At 43.4% G+C, this 19,857-nt stretch overlaps 1 protein-coding gene across 6 annotated transcripts in view; it reads left to right on the top strand.

Moving 5' to 3' along the window:
* LOC121278899 (vacuolar protein sorting-associated protein 13B-like) overlaps positions 1–19,857 on the top strand; it is a 1,102,197-nt gene that overhangs the window by 734,298 nt on the left and 348,042 nt on the right. The window lies entirely within an intron of this gene.

Raw genomic sequence — 19,857 nt, 5'->3', positions numbered from 1 at the left:
TTGCACTTCTTCTAATGTCAATTTAATAGGATGCATGTAAGCTACATTGTAACTTATGTATTTTTTTACATTCGTTCATGGGATGTGGGCATCACTGGCTAGGCCAGCATTTATTGCCCATCTCTAATTGCTCTTGAGAAAGTGGTGGTGAGCTGCCTTCTTGAATTGCTGCAGTCCCTGTGGTGTAGATGCACCCCAGGGTGCTGTTAGGGAGGAAGTTCCAGGATTTTGACCCAGCGACAGTGAAGGAAGTGTGATATAGTTCCAAGACAGGGTGGTTAGTGGCTTGGAGGAGAACTTCCAGGTAGTGGTGTTCCCATATATCTGCAGCCCTTAAATGTCCAGATGGTAGCGGTCGTTGGTTTGGAAGGTGGTATCTGAGGAGCCTTGGTGAGTTCCTGCAGTGCATCTTGTAGTTGGGACACACTGCTGCCACTGTGCATGGTGGTGGAGGGTGGGGATTCCAATGAAGTGGGCTGTTTTGTCCTGGATGGTGTCAAGCTTCTTGAGTGTTATTTGAGCACTCATCCAGTCAAATGGAAGGCCTTTACACTGCACCTGCAACATCTACAGAGGAAAATTGCTGTGCACCCAAACTAGAATGGTGAAATATCAGCTGAAATCCCAGAGTCACAGCCTGACCTGACTCTGGAGTGAGTGACCTCCACGTTACTTCAATTGGGACAAGTGGTTGTGGATTTACATCACAATAGTTTAGTGCTGGTTTGTAGTAAAAATTATGAGCAAAGCTTTCAACTTGAGCAGGGAATGTAAACTGGCATGAGCAGTTTGAGCACATGTTACAGGCTGTGCCAGATTTTTGTTTACCAATGACATCAATGCAAAGGTAAATGAGGCGGGGTACTTCCACCAGTTTCTTGGTTCTGATGAAGTTGGAAGCTTTTTGCTATGAGTTCAATAGAAAGTAAATGGTGGCATTAAACATGAGAACAGAAATCTGAAGTCTTTGGTAATTACAAGGAATGATCAGTAGTCATAAGTATTGTCAAGTCAGGCTGGATTACTAGGAATAGGTTTGACATTTTTTGCAGGGCCACCAAAGGCTTTGTTGAGGTCACATTTGGCGATGGAGTCAGAGCAGAAGAAAGATTGATGCACAAGTTCAAATCGTTGGCATGATGTGTGCTTCCCATAAAAGCAATGCATGGACAATTGCTATACTTGTTAATGTTATGCATCCCATTAAGCTTGCTAATGTTTCATGTTTTCATCACCTACTTGAGTTTTTAAAACTTTGAAAAACATCAATCTGGTTCTGACTGACAGTGTATGAACTTGAGTCAGTTGGCATTTTAAAATTTATATTGGAAAAGTCTTCAGAGACCATACCTTGTATCTGACTATGAATCTATGGCCGAGACATACATAGCTAATGCACATCTTAAGATGGCGTTAAAAGTTGCTAAATGAACTGTAAATGATGTTTCTCTCTCTTTTCAGAATCCAAACATGCCACCGGGCCATAAGTGGGCAAATATATTTATTTTGTGTTTTGAGAATTATTTTGTCATGTATTAAAATGAACACAGGAATATTTGCATTGCATTCAATCCTGTTAAAAATAAGTTAGTTGTATTTACAGCTTTTTATTTGACTGTAATACTTTGTGCTGCTGAGAGTATTTCTTTTCAAGCTGATGACCTTACACACGTCTCAAGTGCAGAGACAGACTCTATTTAGCTTCCTGAATTATGATGAAAATGGCAAAGCAGCGATGTGAGTCGTGGCACAAAGGGAGTGTTTAATCATTTATACCACCCCTGAGCTTAGAAATATTATGTTGTGCAAGCTGTGACAGCCCACTCTATCTGTTTACTCAAGTGGGAGAAGTAGTCGAACTGTTTGGTCCACGGGGAGACTAAGTGATTGAACAAGAATGCAAGAATGTTTTAATAAGGGGGAACTATCAGAGTGCCGAAAAAGCGATCATCTCTGTGCCTCCAGGCAACACAAGGGATGCAGACCTTATGTGTTTGTGCCTTTTGATGAATGAAGACAGTTTTCTTTTAAGGAAAATAAACTCTTCATTTTGTTAAATTCATGAAGCATCGCATAGTTGATGACATACTTAAGTTTGTATATAATTTGGCATAGTGAGGTGCAGGAAAGCATGTGTAAAATTCTGCAACATTCTTGCCTTTCCCTGCAGTTTGGAGAGGTAGAGAAAAGTAAAAATGCAAGATCTACAGCTTTGGACATCATTGGTAAATTGAAAGCATCATGTAGGTGATCTTTGAATTACCAGCAGTTTGAAATTCTCATGCAGAAGATTGGTGAGGATGCTCAGAAATGTAATACGCCATCAAAGGATTTAGATCTTTCAAACTTGTTAGAATTTGTCTTTCGAGATGATGAAGATTTATGTTTAACTTGCAATTTCTTTAACCATAACTTCCATTGTCTGGCATTTAAGTAGAAGACACAACAGATGTACTAATGCAATGTTACATTGATAATTAACTTCAAACCGTACATAAATATACTATTCCTGTTTGGCTTAAAGAGCCATTTAAGACAACGGCAACTTGCCTTTATTTTGCACCTTTACTATAGTTAGAAAGTCCAAAGGCATTTCATGGGAGCATTATCAGATTAAATTTGACACTGAGCCACATAAGGATATATTAGGACATGACCAAAAACTTGGTTGAAAAGTTAGATCCTAAAGCTGGACAAAGGTCAAGAGGGAATTCCAAAATTTAGGACCTAGGTAGTTAAAGGTTCAGTTGCCAATGGTTGAATGAAGAAAATTGGGAATGTGCACGAGGCCAGAATTGGAAGAGTCCTGACATATTTGTGGGTTGTGGGGATAAGAATTTAAAGTGGAGAAAATTAAGTAAGTTATCAGGCTGTTACACTGTCAGTGCAAGTGGTAAATAATTTTAGCAATTGTTTTACGCCTAGTTGCTTATTAAGACACTTCAGAGTACATTAACAAGAAAGCACATGTGAGCGAGACAGGCTCGACATGGTATGGAGTGGAAGACTTGCTTCTCTGAATGACAGAAATAAATTAGATTTTTTTTTAGACAATTCAGGTTTGACAATCATTTAACATCTTACCATGGTCCTGGCTTAGGCTGACAATTGGAGGGTAGCATTTGCACCACACAAGTGCCAGATAATAATCATCTTCAACAAGAAACATCTTCTTGTGATCTGCAGTGTCACCACCATCAGGAATCTGCCTAACTGCCAACGCTTTGGGATTCACCATTGTCCAGAAACTTAACAGTTCCAGTGTATTTAGGACATGGCTACAACAGGAGAGGAGAGATCGGGTAATCTGCAACAAATGATTGGTTCAAATTCCGATTCCTCAAAGCTTCTGTCATCTACAAGGTTCAAGTCAGGAATGTGATTGGAATACTTGGCATTTTCCTGGACGGCTGCAGCTGCAGCAACACTCAGAAGCTCAACATAATCAAGGACAAAGCAATCTATCTACTGAATTGACACTTATGCAACTGGGTTCAATATTCATTCTTCCACCACTGAACTGTGTACAATCTGCAAGATGCACTGTCTTAATTTGCCAAGTTCACATCAACAGCCATATCTAATGCAATTAAGAACAAAAACAGTAAGATCATGGAATAGTATCGCTTCCCAAGTTTTTCTCCATCCTCACTTGGAACCCCTCCCTCCCATTTCCTCCTTTCATGCCAAGTCAGAATTCTGAGATTCCCTAACACCACCATGGGAGCTCTATCGCCACAGACGTTGAAGGAATGAATGAAAAGTTAATATCTTTCTTGTGGTTGACGGATGATTGTCGACAAGGACCACTTCTATTCTTCTTCAGATAGTGTCAGGCACTTTTTTACATTCCCACCCACAATGTGACACTCCCTCCATGTTTCACTGAGCTGTTGGCCTCGATTATGCTCAAGTCTAGAGTCGAGCCTGCACTCAGAACCTGTCTGCTTGGGCACAATGACCAACGATGCAACAGAACACTAGTTTCACCAACTACCGCTTTGCCTCATAAAAAAAAAAGACCTTGTGTTAGTATATTATGCCAGAATTGCCAATTGCCCTTGTGATTTGGTTGCTGTGCTGGCAGTCGAGAGCAACTCCAATGCGATGGGGATATTGGAGAAGCTGAAAAGGAAATTGGGACTAAAACCTGGGCAAGCATTTTAAGTTTTTCCATATGTTCATTTTTACATAATAGTATTGCTGTGGTTCTGCTTTTGAGGAGTTATTTGCTGTTGGAAAGTTTGAATGAAGAAAATCGATGACAGTATTCATATGGTACACATTGCAACTGTCAAATATAGTTCTTTTTTAAAAAAACACTCTAGCTCTCTCTCCTCCTTTTAAGACTCTCCTTACAACCTACCTCTTTGACCACGCTTTTGGCCACCTGCCCAAATATCTCGTTCTGCAGCTCAGTGTGAGATTTTATTTGATAGCCACTCCTGTGAAGCGGCTTGAGTAGGATATACTACACAGAAACAGGCCATTCAGTCCAACTAGCCCATGCTGGTGTTTAGGCTCTTTTCTCATCTTGGGTTGGGTGATTAACTGCGTTAAAGGTGCCATATAAGTGTATGCTACTTAATAATATATTTTTACAAAGTGAAATGATTTAAAAAAAAATATTTTCATGCATATTTATACTGAGAGCCACCAGTTGGAAACTTGTGATTTTTAAGACTAGCCAGCAAACGATTAATCACATTAATCTTAGATAAGTAATCAAACTTGAGTTTATTCCTTTGGCGCTGTAAGATTAACTCTTGTCACTTAATCTCCCCTGTCTTTCACTCTTTCACAGACCTTTTTGCCGCTTTTCCCACCCACCCCTTGCTCAAACCCTATTGCATTTCTAACTTTTGCCAGTTCTGGTGAAGGGTCATCCACCTGAAACATTAATTCAGATTCTCTCAGCACAGGTTCTGAGCATTTCCAGCTTTTTCTATTTTTATTTCAGATTTCCAGCATCTGCAGTATTCTACTTTTTGTTTTATATATGTATCGTGCCATGCTTCACATACAATTCTGCGATGTAGAAAGGGCACACGTGCTTATGAACACAGTGTTCTCCTAGCCAGTGCATTTTTGCTTTTGAAACTACAGATGTGGGTATCTATACTCAAAATATTTCAAATCAAATCTGGGTAAGTTTAAAAAAAAATAAAGCTGGTTGTTGCTTTTGCTGGAGCTGTATGCCATGTGGTGCTAAACTGAAGGAGTGAGAGGCAATAAAAACAATGGCCAGAATTTCGAGCGCGCGGCAGTCCTGACGGTTAGTGAAATGGGGCGCGATAACATCGGGATTGCGCCACCTCGCAATATTTCCGACTTCCACGCGCACCCACCGACAATTAACAGGCCCAACTGAGATAATTTAAAGGGCAATTGACTGCAATTTTATGCGGCCCGTGCACTTCTACACTCTGCACAGGCCACTCGACCAGGTGGCCTTCACATTTCTCATGGATTCAACATCCAGGGCAGGATAAAAGGCCCACAGACCAGTGCAAAGGTGAGTAGTTAGGAGTTTGGCTGTGAGTGGTTTGGAGCTGGTTTACAGATAGTTTCTAGCATTTTTGCATTGTTCAGGAGTACTCACTGAATTCTTATCATTTGCAAAGGCCTTCTGCCAATGAGCCCCTTCAGTGCAGAAACCTGTGGAAACATCCGCACAAAAATGGGGATTGATTGCTCTGCTGGAGGGACCTCCTCAGAAGAGGAGGAGGAGAATTCAGAGAGAGGAGGCTAGTTGCCCCCAGGCATCGTCCCAGAGTGAGACCCGTAGATCGAGAGGCACAGTCAGAAGGGGTGCAGGGCCTGCAGGAAGTACAAGGCAGAATGGTGTGGAGAAGGCGCCATTATTCAGCAGTCAGAGTCTCCTGCTACCTGGACATTTCTGAGGTTCAGTGCCGAAGAAGGCTCCGCCTCACCAGGGAGACTGTCACCTCCAATTGCGAATAATCCAAAGATCGCCTCCAATTGTGTCGGAGGCCAGTGGCTCTTAAGGTTGCAGTGACCTTGGTCAGTGGGGGAATCTATGTGGTGTCACCCAATCAGCTGTCCATAGCTGTATCAAGCAGATCACTGACATTCTGTTCCGAAGGATCAGTACCTTCATTCATTTCCAGACCAATGAAGCCAGCCAGGCTGAGTGAACCAGAGCCTTCGCTGCAATAGCAGGATTTTCCCGCAGCCAGGGAGCCATTGACTGTACACGTGTGCCCATAAAGGCGCCAGTGTGGGGGCTAGATGCCTTCATCAATAGAAGGGGCTTTCACTCCCTTAACATACAGATTGTATGTGACCACAAGAGTCAGATATTGCAGGTCTGTGCTAGGTACCCTGGAAGCTATTATGATGCCTGCATCCTCCGTCACTCCCAGGTGCCAAGGCTCTTGGTGGCTCCAGCTTGCTTGGATGTTTAGCTCCTGGTGGACAAAGGCTACCCACTGAAAAGGTGGCTCATGACTCCACTGAGACACCTGAGGACAGAAGCAGAGAGCAATAATCGAAGGCATGCCTCCAGAAGGGCAGTAATTGAGAGCATCATAGGCCTATTAAAGATGAGATTCCGCTGCCTGTACCAGTCGGGGATCACTTCAACACCCTCCATATCACGTTTACCTTGTAGTTGTTTGCTGTGCACTGCACAATCTGGCTCTGTCAAGAGGGGAACCATTGGAGGATGAAGACAGCGATGCTGCTGCACAGGCCGCAGAGAATGACTCAACTGCTGGGTCTGAAGAGGAGCTGGAGGAGCCCCAGGGTGAGGAGCTGGATCCTGATTTGAGGATCTTTATGGGAGTCAGGGAGGCCTTGATTCAGAGGGCTTTCAGCTAGACATCCAAAGCAAGGTGTCAAGATGATGGCAAGGGGTGGAGGATCTTACTGATCTTTCCTGCTGAGACAATCCTGTCACCCATAGGTCAAGATCAGACCTCTGAAATAAACTTTGCAGCCCTTCCTGTGTGTCACATGCTACTTCCAGGCCTCCTGCCTATCAAATGCATGAAGCATACTAAGGCAGTTGCACATAATGAAACATTTTTATAATGAAGGCAAATGTACAAATGAACCAGTACACATGTGCCCAAGAAAGATTGATCACATTAGGGGTTGTCACGGGTGATTTAAGTGAGTTAAACTTCCGTTTGGGTTGCTACATCTTGTGGTCCCTCCCACCCTCCACAGCCCCCAACCCCCACCTCACTGGCAGCTGGATTGGAGGCAGCCTGTTGACCCTGATGTCCTGTTGGCCTTGATGACCTTGGCAACTGTTCTCTGGTCGCTTGTGCAGGCCCCTGCCTGGGCAGGAAAGTCTAACGCCATAGTTGGGCACTCCTCAGTCATTGCAGTCTCATCAGATGTGATGGTGATGGCAGAGGGGTGGAGGAGCTGCAGCCATCATCCAGAGTGCCCTGAGAGGAGCTTGCAGATAGAGCTGCAGTTCGTCTGCCAGCATGAGGTTGGTGTGAACACCCCTGCTCACCACAGATAGATGGACAGCTAACAGAGTTACTTGGTGCCTTATTTATCTCTTACACTGGCAGTGACCTGCTGAGCTCACTGCCAGTGTGTGGGCTTGCAGGCCTGAACGCAACCCCAGAAACCCCTGATTGAGTTCCTCTTTCTATGGAGGAGGCTGTGCATTCTGAGAGCTGGGTCACTGCAGTGCTCACACTCCTCATTGGCTCTTCTATGACAGACACCATGGCATACAGACCCTCAGGGATGTCGGCCAAATCTTCCCACACGTCCTGCTGGACATCTAGCATTTGCCCTCAGATGGACGACACCAGAGGTTCTTCATCTGCGTGGGACTCAGCATCGTCCTGGTTTCCAGCAATCCTCCAACTGCTGGCACCCACTGGACTCTCTGCCTCCACCAGCTCCTCAGGTGAGTGTGATGTGCCTTCACCACTGTGCACTACCATCAGATCCGAGATGTTTATGCCCACTGACGTGCCTGTAACTGCGCTGATGCATGGTGCAGATGGAGAATGTGACGTGGGTGCATTTGGCAGCTGTTCCTCCTCAGGGGCCAAGGAGTTGGGGGGGGCGGGGTGTGAGTCCTGAGGGACTCTTTTGGGGTCATGATGATGAGCCATCTGAGGGAGGAAGCAAAAATATCAGCATCAACCATCATTACGAAGTCTGAGTGCACTCAGTGTGGTTTCTCATTGGAATGGAGATCTGGCTGAGCAAATACTTCTGACTGGCAAGCAACAGGGATAACTGCATTTCACATGTCAATCTATCAACCACAGCCTCACATCTCTGACACCCAACACCAACCTTGTCCCTTTCCATTGGACTCTTGCTCTCATCCAACACCCCTGGCTCTCTGCGACTTGTGGACCTGGCTCCACACTCGGAGGCCATTTCCAAAGCCTGCTGCTCCGCATGACTGAAGATCAGGTTTGGTATCCTCACTGCACAGAATTGTGACTCCTCTTCTCCTGTAAGAGAAAGAAGACTTCTATTAGCACCCCCCACCCCCCACCTTCAACATGCCACCATACTACAGCCTCCCCAGCCCCAAAGATATAGCAACAGTTGCCCGTCACATTGTCGCACATCAACCTGACCTACATGCCAGCCATGGTCTATCAAAGCACATGATGTGCCACATTTCACTCTGCATTTCACACTCCTGAGCACCAACATGTGCTTCCACCCACAAACACACCAACCCAAGGTTCCAACTGGAGTCAGCCCTCACCCTGCCAGAGCATAGAAGGTCATAAAACCGTGGGAGCAGACAGGATCCGGTCATTCCCGTCACGCCTGGCATGGGATCCGGATATTGCTGCCATCTTGCACACTGGAGTAACATTTCAAATCTGTAACGGAGACCAGAAAAATTCCCACTGCAAAGCAGCTCTGTGAGGCGTTAAACGCAGACTTGCAGCCTCCAGGGAGCTGTATTTAAATCCCCCGCCCACACAATTCCTGTTCCTGGTGCCTGCCCCGAGTGTGTTTCACACTGGTTGGCAGTTAATGTCACAAGCACAGTTCAGTGTTAAATAGCATGAGAAGGTTGCGCACAGTGTGGCCAAAGAGACAGGTATAACAGGGGGCTAGGGAGTTTGTGGCAGGGACGAAAGATAAATGGCTTCAATGTTCCTAATGTTTAATTGGACTGCTTCCTTAACAGAGTCTTAGGCTTCTCCCTGCTGGAATCACATTTTGATAGAAGCCCAGAGTTATATTGCAACTTTAGTATCTTCACAAAATAGAATACAAGCTATGTATGTACTTTATATTTTGTACCATATTTTATAAGATAATTCAATTTTCTAAGATAATTCAATACTACATAGACTCATGACTAAGGTCAGAACAAGTGGAATCAATGGATAATGAGCAGAATGGATAGCAAGCTGTCTACTAAACAGAGAACAAAGACCAGGGGTAAAGGCAAATAAGTTGGGAAATGATGTTCCACAAGGATTGGTGCAAGGACCACTTGATCGCTATTTACATAAATGATTTGGACTTGAATATCAAAAGTACAGTTTCAAATTTTGTAAATGATGCCAAATGGGGAGGAGATATAGACATTAATAAAATTGCAGAATGGGCATGCAGTTGGCAAACCAACTTCAGTATAGATGAGCGTGAAATGGAGTGTTTTGGTACGAGGAATAAAGCTACGTAGTCCTTGAAAAATAAGCTTCTAAATAGGGTAGACAATCAGAGGGATCTGTGGGTACAGATACACAAATCACTCAATAGATCGACACAGGTCATTAAGGCATCTAGAAACAAAGCATTTCTCAAGGGATAGAATTAAAATGTGGAAGTTTTGTTAAAATTGTTCAGATCTTTGGTTGGATCACATCAGGAGTACTTTGAACAGTTTGTGTATGCATGTTATGTCAAGAATACACAGGTACTGGAGAATGCGGAAACAGATTTATCAGAATCATACCAGTACCTATAAGTTGTACTTAGCAGGAAAGGTTGAACAGACTGATGCTCTTTTCTGTAGGAAAAAGAAGATTGAGGGTGATTTGATAAAGGCCTTTAAGGTTATGAAGGGATTTGAAAGGGTATATATAGAGAGGATATTTCCACTTGTGGGGAGGCCACAACTAGGCGCCATAAATATAAGATAGTTGCTTATTTAAATCCAACGTTGAAATCAGGAGAACCTTCTTTACCCAGAGAATGGTTAGAATGTGGAACTTGCTGCCACAAGGAGTAGTTGAGGCATTTAAGGGGAAGCTAGAAAAACACATGAGGGAGAGAGGAATGGAAGGATTTGTTGATGGAGTTAGGGTGGGAGTAGGCTCATATGGAGCATAAACACCAACATGGACCTGTTGAGTCTTATGGTTCTGTTCTGTAAATCCTGAGTAATAATTGGCAAAAAAATATAGGGGTAATTGAGAATTTTCTTTAATGCAGCGAGTTGCTGTGATCTAAAAGGGTGATGGAAACAAGTTCAGGAGTAATTTTCAAAAGGGAATCAGATGAATACTTAAAAAGGAGAAATTTCAAAGAAGAAAAAAGCAGGGCTATGGTGAAAGAGCAAGAAAGGGGAACTAATTGGCTGGCTCTTTCAAAGAGCTGGCACAAAAATCATGGGCCAAATGGCCACTTCCTGTGCTGTGTGATTCTATATTCAATGTGTTAGTTAGTAAGAAAATGGCTTGTGCATTATATCCCTTAGGAAAGGCTGTACCATATATTGTAATTGCTATTACCTCTGACATTTACAGTGGCCTACAAATGCTCAATCGTACCAATCTTGGATCTCAAAATGATGTGAAGATGTGAATTATTCCAGATTTTGTACATGGTGGCTCAGTAAGTTAAGTAGCTTGCAACTTTATTCAGAGTTGGGTCACGTGTCTAGGTCAGCAGCAATAATTTGCATTGATACAGCCCCTTTAACACAGAAAAATGTCTAAAGCTGTTTCACACAGGTGGAATTAAGAAAATAGTACAAGGTGGCAATATTGGTAGGGGTGATCAAAATCCTTTTTAAAGATGGGGTTTTACAGAGGTGCTGAAAGGATGATAGAGAGATGATGAGACAGCAAGATCTAGAGTTATAATTCCAGGCAGCGGGTTCTAGACAGCTGAGGGCACAGCTGTGGATAGTGGAGCAAAGGGAGGGGAGGATGCATAGGATGCCAGAGTTTGAAGGGCTGGACATTTGTGTCAGGGGTGCAGGGTGGGGTGGGAGGACTTGTCTCCTTGACTTGGCTCGAGTGACTGCAAGGGTTGAGATCATGAAGGGGTTTAAACACAAGAATAACATTTTAAAATGGGGACTTTAAGAGCTAGAATCCAAGTTGGAGCATGGGTGAAGGGAGTTGGCATTGGTATGCAATTGTAAAATGGGAAAATGCATTTTGAAACTGGTAAAATATCCCAAGGCGCTCCACAGTTGCATTATCAAACACAATTTGGTGCCAAACTACATCAGGAAATGTTAGATTTTGACAAAAAGCTTGGTCAAAGGGTGGGCATTAAGGAGTATTTTAAAGGAGGAGAGAGAGACAGGAAGCTTTAAAGATGGAATTCCAGAGCTTTGGGCCTAGGCAGCTGAAGGCATGGCCACCAAAGGCGGAGTGATGAAAATCAGGGATGTGCAAGGGGCCGGAGATGTCGAAGATTTGTAGGGCTGGAGGAGGTTTATTAATAGTGAGAGGTGAGTCCCCTGGAAGGATACTAACACGAGGATAGGATTTTAAAACTGAGGCCTTGTTATAACGGCAACCAGTGTACATCAACAAACACAGGGTGACAGTTGAGAGGAATTAGTGTGAGTTAGGAAATGGGCAGCAGTGTTTTGGGATGAGCTGAAATTTGCAGAGGGTGGAAACGGGGAGGTCAAACACCAGTGTGTTGGAATAGTCAGTCTAGAGCCAGCAAAGGCATGGTTGAGGGTTTCAGCAGCAAATTAGCTAAGGCAGAAGTTAGTCACAATGTAATGGATATGGAAGAAGGCAGTCTTGGAAATAGAGCTGATATGTGGTCTGAAGCTGCTCTCTGAGTCAAATATGACAGCAAGGTTGAAAACTGTCTGTTAGAGAGGATATGGGATTTGCTCAACAAATTTGATGCTGATGTTGTGAACAGTCTGGCTCATGAGTGGAATGGAATCATTGACAGTCTTCCCAGTGTTTAATTGGATAAATTTGTGGCTCATTCAATACCAGATGGTCTACCAAGCTGCCTAACAACCGACTTGTTGCAGGAGTCAAGAGAGCTTCTGGAGAAGTAAAGATGGGTGTCATCAGTATGCAAAATAGAAGCTTATCCTGTAGCTGCAGTGATGGCACTATGGGGCATCTTGTGGCTGGGCCATTTGCTGGAAACACCAAGACATGATGTCAAGGTCCACGTGTAAGCTGCTGATACCCAGTTGTATCTCACTAACCGCTCTCTCGCCCTCACTGCCATTCTGCTTGCCTGTCATTCAGTCTTGGATTAGCTGCAATTTCCTACAGTTAAACACTGTGCGAGTTAGGAAATGGGCACTTTTTAGGTCAATATGTAGAGAGTCCAACAAGGGATGGCACAGTGCTGGACCTAATTCTGGGGAATGAAGCCGGACAGGTGGTTGAGGTGGTGGTGGGGGAGCATTTTAGTGATAGTGACCACGACATGGTACAATTTAAGCTTGTTATGGACAAAGAAATAGACAAGTTGCAAGAAATGTTTTGGATTGGGGGAGAGTGGATTTTGGTAAACTAAGACAGGATCTGGCCAAGGTAGAATGGAAACAGCTACTTGTGGGGAAATCTACAGAGGAGCATTGGGGAGGGGGGGAGTTCAAAAAGGAAATGGGCAGGGTACAGGCTCAACATGTTCCCTCTAGGGTGATAGGAAGGAGTAACAAGCCCAGAGAACCATGGAAGACCAGATATATTCAGGATATGATGAGAAGGAAAAGAGACGCTTTTAGCAGGTACAAGGGAAGCGAATCAGCGGAGGCATTTGAGGAGTACAGAAAGTGCAGGGTGGAGCTTAAGAAAGCAAGTAGGAGAGCAAAGAGGGGATATGAGATAGCTTTGGCTGGTAAAAGTAGGGAAAATCTGAAGATATTCTATATGTATAATCAATGGGAAGAGGATAACCAGGGAAGGAGTAGGGGCCATAAGGGACCAAGGGGGCAATCTATGGGTGGAGGGACATCAGTAGAGTGTTGAACGAATACTTCACATCCATCTTCACCCAAGAGAATGAGGATGAAGGTATTGAACTTGGGGAGAGAGACTGCGAGGTTATTGAGCCAATTGATATAGGGAGTGACAAGGTATTGGAGGTGTTGGCAGGCTTAAAAATGGACAAATCTCCAGGTCCGGATGAGTTGTGTCCCAGGCTGCTGAGGGAGGCAAGGGAGGAGATCGTAGGGGCTCTGACCCAAATTTTTAATTCCTCTCTGGCCACGTGGGAGGTGCTAGAGGACTGGAGAACAGCTAATGTGGTTCCGCTATTTAAGAAGGGTTATAGAGATAAGCCAGGGAACTACAGACCAGTGAGTCTCACGTCAGTGGAAGAGAAATTATTGGAGAAAATTCTAAAGGAGAGAATCTATCTCCACTTCGAGAGGCAAAATTTGATCATGGATAGTCAGCATGGCTTTGTCAGAGGAGGTCATGCCTAACAAATTTGATTGAATTTTTTGAAGAGGTGAGCAGGTGTGTAGATGAGGGTAGTGCAGTTGATGTAGTTTATATGGATTTCAGCAAAGCCTTTGACAAGGTCCCACATGGGAAACCTGTAAAGAAGGCAAATACACATGGGGTACAGGGTAATTTGATAAGGTGGATTCAAAATTGGCTTAGTCATAGGAGACAGAGGGTGAGGACAGAAGGATGCTTTAGTGACTGGAAGCCAGTGTCCAGTGGCGTACCACAGGGATCTGTGCTGGGTCCCCTATTATTCGTCATTTATATAAACAACATAGATGATTATGTGGGGGGTAGGATTAGTAAGTTTGCGGATGACACAAAGATTGGCCGGGTAGTTAACAATGAGGTTGAATATCTTGGGCTACAGGAAGATATAGACGAGATGGTCAAATGGGCAGATAAGTGGCAGATGGAATTTAACCCTGAAAAGTGTGAGATGATACACTTTGGAAGGAGTAATTAGACAAGGAAGTATTCAATGAATGGCATGACACTAGGAAGTTCTGCGGAATAAAGGAACCTTGGCATGTGTGTCCATAGATCTCTGAAGGTGGAGGAGCATGTTAGTGGGGTGGTGAAAAAGGCATATGGGACACTTGCCTTTATCAATCAAGGCATAGATTACAAAAGTTGGGAGGTCATGTTGGAGTTGTATAGAACCTTGGTGAGGCCACAGCTGGAGTATTGTGTGCAGTTCTGGTCGCCACATTATAGGAAGGATGTGATTGCACTGGAGGGGATGCAGAGGAGATTCACCAGGATGTTACCTGGGATGAAACATTTAAGTTATGATGAGAGGTTGGATAGACTTGGGTTGTTTTCATTGGAGCAGAGAAGACTGAGGTGATCAAGGTGTACAAGATTATGAGGGACATGGACAGGGTGGATAGGGAGCAGCTGTTCCCCTTAGTTGAAGGGTCAGTCATGAGGGAACATAAGTTCAAGGTGAGGGGCAGGTGGTTTAGGAGGGATGTGAGGAAAAACCTTTTTACTCAGAGGGTGGTGACGGTCTGGAATGCGCTGCCTGGGAGGGTGGTGGAGGCGGGTTGCCTCACATCCTTTAAAAAGTACCTGGATGAACACTTGGCACGTCATAACTTTCAAGGCTATGGGCCAAGTGCTGGTAAATGGGATTAGGTAGGTAGGTGAGGTGTTTCTCACGTGTCGACTCGATAGGCCGAAGGGCCTCTTCTGCACTGTGTGATTCTGATTGGGAAGCCATTGTTTTCAGCCCCTACAACCAACTTAGCCATCCACTCAATCCCCTTCCTTGGACACAGTGCCAAGCTGGACCAGACTATTTACAATCTTGCTGTCCTATTTGACCATGAGCTGCACCTATGACTCTACATCCTAGCCTTCACAGAGGCTTCCTACTTCCATCTCCATGGCATTACCTGTTGCACCCGTGCCTCAGCCCATCTGCTGCCAAAACTTTCATCAATGTTTTCATTGCCACTAGACTCAACTGTTCCCATACTCTGCTGGCCAGCCTCCCATCTTTCATGCTCTATAAATGTAGTCATCCAAACTCTGCTGCCTGCATTTTGACTCTCACTCGGTCCTGATAAACCCATTATCCCTGTGTTCACTGACCTGCATTGTCTCTCACTCCTCCATAATTTAAATCCTAGTGTCCAAGTCCATCAGGACCTTGCCCCTCCATATCTGAGTCACTCTTTCTAACTGTACAACCCTCCAGGAACATGGTGTTCCTCCAACTTTTGTTACTTGTGCCTTCCCCATCCCTTTTCCCTCCATCAGTAATGGTGTCTTTGACCCTCTGACTTTTGTCACTTGACCTGTGAAACCAGAAGTTGCTCGATGGACTGCATTTATCAATTCCTCGCTGTTCCTATTGTTGTTGCTTCTTGATTCAGAATTGCATGGAGAAAACTTATTAGTCTTGATTTTCATGGTGATTGCTGGTGACACCAGAAGCAGGTTAAAAACTCCAGCAACCAATGCTCTAGAAAAGTTCTGAAAAAAGAAATTGGGCCTCTCTTCAAGGTTGACAATCTGGGGTCCAGATGATGCTATGAACTCTTTGTTGCACTGTATGAAATCATCTAAAACTCTTGAGGATTCTGAAGACTTCCAGCCAATCTTTTGTTTTATCTCTTATATAATTTTGTTTGGACCTTAAGCCCCCTATAATTGGGCTTTAAAACTGCAAAATAAATCCCTCTTCATACTCTATCGGGGAATGAGCCATCTTCTGCAGCAATTAAGTCATCATAGTTTCTGTTTTCAAAGTTTAAAGCTACTTTTAAATTGTCATTGTTTTAATTTTATCAAGACCATATTTGAATGATCTGGGCTGAAATTTAATCAAGGAGCTCAAATGATATTCAGACAATATTCAAGTTTTGCTTATTACATCATCCAAACCCTTAAACTAACCGCTTTTCTCACTGCCAACTGTCAGAATGTTATAGCCCTAAACACGTAGTGCAGTGGGTTTTTTCAACATCTTTTATGTGTGACCTCTTGCAAATGCTGATACTCCTGGGGACTGCTTGTTCTAACTTCCACTAAACGGTGTTAGCTACCCAAATTTCAGTAGAAACGTTTAGTTGCATATAGCAACTGAAATAAATCAACAAATACAGAAAGCTATGGGGTAGAGAATTCCAGAGACAGAGTGCTCATGGCCAGGTCCCAGACAAGCAGCCGTTTGATTACTTCATGCATCTCAGTTTGAAATCCTATGACTTAGTATGGTGAGGAAATGAGAAACATGAAAGGGAAATTTAACTCTACTAATGAGTATTTACAACAGTACCTCCCTGGTTTTATTCTATTTTAAAGGAAAAACCAGTTGCCAAGCTTTTCATTTCTAAACCATGCTGAATTCTGCCTTGACATTATTGAGACATGACAGTATCACGATGAAACAATATATGGTCCTTTTCCAGCTCCAGATAATAATGTGCGGAATTTGCTGATAAAAAGCGGTGCAGGAATAACGTGCGCCGTTATTAATGTGAAAATTGGCCAGCAGCTTGTGGAGAGGTTTTTTTTCCTTTCTGTCTCTCTCTCTCTCTCTCTCTTAACCCAATCTTACTTTCCCCCTCTTCATTTCTCTTTTGGTACATGAGCTGACATTGATTTCACTCACTCTAATTCATCCTCCTACTCTCTCCTTGCTCTCTCTATTTCTCGACCTTTAATTCTCATTGGTTAAGAAGATGGACAGCTGCCCCTGTTCTTCACCAAGGTCCCAGATGTCCTGTTGCCCTCTCTGTGCCATTGTCAGCTCATATTTCCAGCAACTTATGGAGGGATTAAAAAAACAGTGCAGGAAAAGGTCAGTTTGACTGAGCGCACTGTAAGATTACCCACTCCAGCAAGTTCCAACCCAAATTTGAGTATAGTACCCTATTAATAAAGCAATTTTCAATACTGGTCGACCAAGTACTGCTTTTGGAACTAAAATAGCACCTGGGATATTTTACTTGTTTTGAAGGTACTGCTCCAGCTTTTAGGCTTGTTTTTATCACCTACAATATTTAAAATTTAAATAGGTGCTCTTCAATATATCAGTTGTTACGCAGCCAAGTTGCTTAGAATATACACTGTGTAAACACTAGAATTTCCTCTCAAAACCTATTTACCTCTCTAGTTCTCTCTTCTTTTAAGGTACTCCTCAAAACCTAGCTTCCATGACCAAGCTGTCCTAATATTTCCTTATGTGGCCCGATGGAGTGAAGTGCCTTTGGAAATTTTGCTATCTTAAAAGTGTAAAATGTTGTTGCAACCTCTTACCTTTGCAGAAACCTGTAGCACTGAGAGGATTGTTTCCCAGTGCGTAAAAAACTCTCTGAAATGTATATGATTATTAAGTTTGAAAATTATGTAGTTCAGTCCGAAACTAGGGTGTTAAATCTCAACAGAAGAAACTATGAAGCTATGAAGCAAGTTGCCTGTAGTGGGTTGGGAAAATACATTAAAAGGTATGAAGGTTGTCATGCAATGGCTAGTACTTAAAGAACTAATGCATGGTTTACAACCAATATACATTCCTTTAAGGCATGAAAACCCAACAGGAAAAGTGATTCAACCATGGCTAACAAGGGGAGTTAAAGATTTATGTTAAATCAGAGTAAGAGGCTTATAAAGTTGCCAAAAATAGGTAGTAAGCGTGAGAACTGAGAGCATTTTAGAATTTAGCAAAAGACCAAGGAACTGATAAAGGGAGAATAGAATATGAATGTAAATGAGCGAGAAACATAAAAACTGACTGTAAAAGCTCCTTTAGGTATGTAAAAATGAAAAGGCTAGCAAGGATAAATGTGGGTCCTTTACAGGCAGAGACAGGAGAATTTAGAATGGAACATTGGGAAATAACAGAGAAATTAAATAATTACTTTGTGTCTGCCTTCACGGGAGAAAATTCTAAAATCCTCCCAGAAATAATAGTGAACCTAGGGATGAGCCAGAATGAGGAACAGGAGGAAATTAATATTAATACAAAAGTAGTATTGGAGAAATTAATGGGACTGAAAGATGATAAACCCCCTGGACCTGATGATCTACATTCTAGAGTGTTGAAAGAGGTAGCTGTAGAGATAGTGAATGCATTGATGGCCACCTTTCAAAATTCTAGATTCTGGAACAGTGCCTTTGAATTGAAAGGGAGCAAATGCAGTCCCACTGTTTAAGAAAGGAGGGAGAGAGACAATGAGGAACTACAGACCTGTTAGCCTGATGTCAGTTGTGGGGAAAATACCATAATCTATTAGAAAGGACTGATAACTGGATACTTAGAAAATGATGATCTGATTGGGCAGAGTCAACATGTATTTATGGAACGGAAATCCCGTTTGATAAACCTGTTAGAATATTTTGAAGATGTTACTAGCAGGATAGGAAAGGGGAACCTATAGATGTGGTGTATTTGGACAAGGTTCCACACAGAAGGCTTGTAAACAAAATTAGAGCAGATGGCAAGGGGGTAATATTCTGGCATGGATTGAAGATTGGTTAATGGACAGAAAACACAGTAGGAATACACATGGACTGCAGTGTTTCAAGAAGGCAGCTCACCACCACCTTCTCAAGGGCAATTAGAGATGGGCAATAAATGCTGGCCCAGCCAGCAACATCTATATCCCATGAATGAATAAAAGTTGGCAGGCTGTGACTGGTGAGGTACCACTAGGATCAGTGCTTTGGCCCCAGCTATATCACAATCTGTATCAATGGTTTGATTGTGGGGATTCAATGTAATAATTTCAAGTTTGCAGATGACACAAAACTATGTGGGAACATGAGCTGTGAGGAGGATGAAAAGAGGCTTCAAGGGGATTTGGACAGGCTTAGTGAGTGGGCCAGAACATGGCAGATGGAAAGCAGGAAACTACAGGCCAGTTAGATTAACATCTGTCATACGGAAAATGCTGGAATGTATTATGAAGGAGGTTATAGCAGGGCACTTAGAAAATCTCAGTTCAATCAGGCAGAGTCAACATGGTTTTGTGAAAGGGAAATCATGGTTGACTAATTTATTAGACTCTTTGAATAATTGACACGCAATGTGGATCAGGGGCATCTGTGCATGCGGTGTACCTAGATTCCAGAAGGCATTTGTCAAAGTGCCACATCAAAACTTACTGCACAAAGTAAGATGTCACAGGGCAACATTTTCCCCCTGTCGGGGGAAGTGCAGGAGCAGTCATGGGCGGGCGGCCCTCCGATCGGCACACCCAATCAGGGGCGCACCGCCATTTTTCGTGGGTGGGCCAATTAAGGCCCGCCCAGCGTGGCATCCGCACGGAAGTGCTGTGTTCTCCCTGTGCGGTTGGGGGGAGAATGGCAAATGCGGAAGTTCCGGTCTCCCTGAGTTAGTGTTGTCTCAGGGAGATTGGTTCCCAAAGTGAAAAAGTTATTCTTTCGAAAATTTCATTTACCATCCATGTCCCCTCATGTGACGATGTCACATAAGTTGGGACATGGACATAACTTTAAGTAAACATAAACTTGTAAGTAAAAGTGAATGTTAAATTTTTAATTCAGTCATGAAACCTCATCCGATCCGTGGATGAGGTTTCATACTTTTGCAGGTGGCCGCCAGCAGTCCCGACCTGCGCGCCAACCTTAAGGTTGGACAGGGCAGGTCCACTAATTGGTTTTATTTCTTTTTGAATGGCCTCAATAGGCCGTTGACAGGTCGGTGGGCTGACCTGAAAATGCAAAT

Source organism: Carcharodon carcharias, chromosome 6, assembly GCF_017639515.1.
Source record: "Carcharodon carcharias isolate sCarCar2 chromosome 6, sCarCar2.pri, whole genome shotgun sequence".
Lineage (NCBI taxonomy): Eukaryota > Metazoa > Chordata > Chondrichthyes > Lamniformes > Lamnidae > Carcharodon > Carcharodon carcharias.
This window is presented reverse-complemented; position numbering and strand designations above follow the sequence as displayed.